Raw genomic sequence first — 5,326 nt, forward strand, 5'->3', positions numbered from 1 at the left:
ACAGAACACAGGAGCCAACTGCATTCAGCTAGAGAATTATTAATGACAATGCTGCTTTTAATCATTGAAAAGAAAATTTGTGTATCTAAAATATCAACATTGCAGCTACCAAGGACATTTTCAAAAGGTTTCATAAATGACGGGCTTGCATAATTGTCTCAACACATGAAGAAGCTTGCACGTTATGAAAACAGCACTTTATGTGCATTCAAGAAGCCAGGATTGTGTTTGATATTTTTAAAACATGTTGTATTTTTAAGCACTGACAAATACTGAGATTTGTCACAAGCTATAGGGTTAATGTAAAGTATTACACATTACCTTTTTTCATCTGTTGTTGATAGTCTTTAAATATGTATTTCTTTCTACTACTTTTTTTTAACCAGTTTTGAGGTCTCAGGTTACTGGTTACAGTGGGTGTCCTTTTCTAAACGCGGGGTCTTTCACTGATTCTCATTATTGTCTCTTCTTAACTTTCCTTGACGCAGCTAATCACTCTGGGTTTCACTGCTTTGACTTGAGGTTAACACCAACCTCCTGCGAAAGGCAGGTAATTCATTGCTTGCAATTAATCACGCTTAAATGCATACCCTCACAGAGTGATCATTTAAGAATGATGATTAATGAAAGCGTCAAATAATTCTCACAATCGGCTCCTTATTGGGCAGCTGCGCTAATGTGGGTCACGGCTGTCAAGAGGTAACCCTCAGCCGCTATTGCAATCACACTTACACACCTTATAACAGCGGTGGAGGTCGTGTAAGTTAATTCTATGTTGTGTTTCTTTTTTCTTTTTTTTTTTGTTCTTGTGTCTTCGTTCGTCTCCCTTTGAAAAGCCAGCTGCAGCGTGGCGGAAGCAATTTCTGGGAACCGGCGCACATCAAAATACAGGTGCAAGGTCGAGAGGACAAGCGGCGCACCTTGTGGGCATGCGGGACAACGTATGAGATAGTTGTGTGTCAGTGATTGTTGAGTCAATTAATTATTGAACTTGGCAAGAGATCAATCGTTCCAGTAAGGTGATCCCATTTCCAATTGGCAGCATATTGAGACAGTAACCTATGACAGTATTAATCACTAGCACAACAGCAGGCTAATTCCCACATGTAATTAGTCTACATTTTAATTCATTGAAAACTAGCACTTTTCGTAACTTGCTTAATTATGTACTTACACTTAATTATAGTCGAGTTGCCCCCCCCCCCTCCCCCCCTCGGTTTGTTTTCCATGCCACAGATGGAAAAACATATTTATTTTGGGGAGGAAGAGATAAAATAAAAACTCCACCTGGGAAAGGAGCGGGAGGTCTCTGCTGAGTTGTGCTGCGTCTGGTTGGAATTTACTGGATTAGCTCAGTCACAAAATGTGAGATGAACCACACTGTCAGTCACCCTCAGGGCAGAGCAAGAGAGGAAGAGCTGTCAATCAAAGCGGGTCTTCAATAGTCCCATTCACATTGCTTCATGGAATCAGTCTCCCGCTGTCTGCTCTTTGACATTCAACGCACTGGGGCCACGAGGATGGAGAGGAAAAAAACATCCTCAGATCTTCCCTTTCTTTCTTTCTTTCTTTCTTTCTTTCTTTCTTTCTTTCTTTTTCTTGCTTTCTTTCTTTCTTTGTCTCTTTCTCTCTGTCTGTCTGGCCTGTTTGTGCTTTAGCAAAAGGCAGATAAGTGTGTTCAAAGTAATGACTGATCATTTAGTGTGAGGCAATGCGATAGCTGTGAGAAATAACTGTAAAGCAGGCAAAAAGTTGCGGTAACTTTATAAGCGCGGTGACAACAGACAGTATTGTGAAGCGTGCAATAAAGAGGAGATGGAGTGGACTTGAAGAGCACTGCAGAGTTATGTATTGTTTTCATTCTGATAAATTGTTTATAATATTCCATTGCAAGGTTGTAAACATAAGACTTCCCTTAACAGTGCCTCTTTTGGCCTTCTACTTTTCTCGAGATGCATTATGAAATTCACATCGAGCTCATCAATAAAATATAATGCATTAGGTACAGCTCAAACAATAAATGCACTCCATTTAGTCAATGAAAAGAAAAGCGAAAGAAAAAAAAAACAACAAAAAAACACAACAGCTGAAAAACTACTAATCTGCCAAACAGATAATACCTTCCTCCTCTGAAAGATGCTGCGGGATGAAAAATCCTACTGCAGTTTGTTGTCGTTTTTATGTGTTTTCTCTCCTCTTGTTTGTATTCCGGGGATGCCGCCTGGCTCCGAGTGAGGTATACAGAGTCATTGCTCTTTTGGCTCCAGCCCTGACATCTCGTGCCCTCAAGTGTGGACTCCTTAGCCACGATCTGATCAGCATCTTTATAGTTTATCAGCCTTGGGGTTCAATTTTGGCTTGGATGCTTTTACAAATGAACGCAATCACTGGTGAGCCTTCGCATCCTGATTGCATTGAGAGAAGCGGGTGGAGGAAAGTTTAGTGGATTACCGTGCCACTTGAGAATGGAGCACAAACACATCGAGGCAGCCACAGAGGAGGCCGCCTGTGCCCCCCCCCCCACCCCACCCCACCCTCCGCCTGGGCTATTGGCACTCGCTGCTTGTACTCTGTCTTATTTCACTAAAATAATATAATTGTCTCCCATCTTATTGCTTGTAAAGCCATCTTCTGTCCGCAGGCGATGTGTGTGATCAATGTACTATCTAACAGAATCAATTCTTCCAGGAATACCTTGTGTTTGTGAAATGATCCCAGGCAGCTGCAGCAAAAGATGTGTCAGGAAGTGGGAATCTGTGGTACTAGGATTAGTTTAGTGACTCTGACCCTCTAGTTTACACTGAATAGGATGGCTCTTCACCCATTTCTCATTCAGTGTGTGTGTGTGTGTGTGTGTGTGCAAAACAGGCTTCCCAGGGAATTCACATTTATATTGCCAGTTATGTGCATCATCTCTTGAACATTGAACATCTTCTGAGTAGGTTATTCCACTTGTAACTGCTACAGTATCAGGCCCCTTGAGGTGTTTTCAACTGTGCTGGAAAATGGTAATAAATGTTATGTCATCTGTTTGGTAATATAAAACAGATTCTGCAAAGTTTACTGGTGAAAAGGAATTTGTTCTTATCCCTTCCAACAATTTATTTCATCTGTCAACAGTGTCATCGCTGTGACTGTTGAATATTGTAGTGTCAAATACTGTTGAAAAAAATAAAATAAAAAGAAACTGAATGCAACCAGGAAATAAGTAAATAATCACAACTTAATTAACTGGCAGCAAAATATATTGTGCAGTCAATAGAGTTGCAACTAAAAATCAATAAATATGAACAAACCCCATTTCCAAAACTGCACGATTCAGGGTTGCAGGAAAAAAAAAAAAGGTGCCTATCACATCAGCCCAAAATGAATGAAATAATGCTGCACTGCCAATCCCGGCTGCCTGTTCCCAACGTGCACCCCTTCTGTAATTCTACAACTAAACAATGACATCAAAAGTCAATTATGGAAGACCTCTGGGGCGGATTGGGGAGAGTAATATGCCAAAAAACTATTACAGGGGGGAAACTATGGGAATAGACCCCTCTGGAGAAGCAAAAGAGAGGGAGAGAGTTGAGAACTAACTGACGAGTGGGATCAAGCCAAAGGGAACCATTTGGCAAGTCAGGTTGGAAGTGATTGCGAAAGGAAACCTCAGTTAGGTTTTATCATATCTTATGTTTGTGCGGATTGTTTCCGAAGTAGACATTCACATAAAAACACACCAAGGTCCCACAAAAGGGCTAAGAAAAGAGTATAACTGATATTTTGAGCATGTTGTTGTAATATGGTGTAAACTACTGGCTTGGCAAGCCTTTAGCAAAAGCAGTATCTGGCTTAATAAGCATGGAGATCTTTCCCAGGAGGTACCATGACATATTGAGTTACTTATACATGCTGGGGGGGGGGGCACTTTATGCAAATTCAGGTATGCCTTAGCAATTGTCATTCAGTTGTTTAGTCCAGTGGTTTAATTCGATTTAGGGGAAAACAGCAATGCCAAATTGTGTCTTTCGATAACATCACTGCAATGATTGAGTTATGCGTTATTGCATTTGTGACTTGAGTTTGTTCTGTTGCTCTGCAGTTTCAGCCTTTACCTGAGAACAGCTGAACCAGCAAGAGAATTCAGGTCCAAAATCCTTTCATTTCCTTTGTAAACCACGTCATGTTCCATATTAGGTGGATAAAGCATGTATGTGTCTTCATGTCTGTGCACCTTAGATCTGGCTAGAGATTTTACCCTCCTCCTTTTTTTCTGCTTTTTGTTCCCCTTCCTCTGCTCTGTTTACTTTCCTACAGTCTCATCCTCATGCGTCTTGTTTTGTCTTTCTCTCTTTATCTCTTCTCCCCCTATCTTGTCTGCTCCTCTCTCCCTCTCTCTCTCTCTCTCTCTCCCTCCGTCCTGCCAGGCTCTGCAGTGCCGGCCTCAGTCCATTCTTTGGGTAGCACAGGAAGTGAAACTGTAACACAGAGTTCACTGGTAATTGGCCACGGTCACGCTAACCAAACAGGAAGAAATCTGCAACTGATTAGAATTCTTCCTCCTGCAATAATAGTCCCCCCTCCCCTTACACCCTGCCCCCACGAAATTAATTATATTTGGGGGTCTATTCCCACTATTGGTTTTCCTGTTTTGAAGCTACATTATAAAGGGACAAATCCTAAAACAACACGGCGCAGCTAGTTTTTTCAATTACACAGAGACAGGCTAAGTCATAAAGGGCTGAGGAAGCACAGGCAGGCATCCATCTATCCATCTCTTCATCCGGATGGAGAGCTACTGATGGGTCAGATCAGTCAGCAAGACCCAGACTGCTGAATAATCTCTTTGTGATACACTCACACACATAAATACACACATGGATAGACTGACCTCTCTATTGGTCCAGTTCAAAATAAACCAAATGTTTCCTCTTTTTATTACTAACTGTGATATTTTGTTTAGTATTTGTAGTAAATTATAAATTCTCTTTTTTTTTTTTGTTAACCTTCTGCTTAGGTTGTTCCTTCTCATTTCAGCAGATGCTAGAAAAAATTGCATTTTTCCAAATATACAGAGACGTCAAGCCTAATCTGTTTTTGAATCAGTAGGATTTATAGGAATTACTCGATTCCAGAGAGCTATGAGGGACTAATGTCAGCAAATTAAAAACACAGGAATTCATGTTCCTAATTTAAAAGGCAAATCTGCTAGTGTGGCAAGTATGGCAGCCTCTGTTAAAGTAGTTGCTCACTAGTCAGTGTCTGTTGTCACTCTGTGAGGGTGATCTTTCACTGTTGAAAGATTTGTAAGCAGGCCTGTATCGCAGTGACAATACACTCA

Source organism: Trachinotus anak, unplaced genomic scaffold (genome assembly GCF_046630095.1).
Source record: "Trachinotus anak isolate AG129_WGS33_773 ecotype Australia unplaced genomic scaffold, CSIRO_AGI_Tana_v1 ptg000009l, whole genome shotgun sequence".
Lineage (NCBI taxonomy): Eukaryota > Metazoa > Chordata > Actinopteri > Carangiformes > Carangidae > Trachinotus > Trachinotus anak.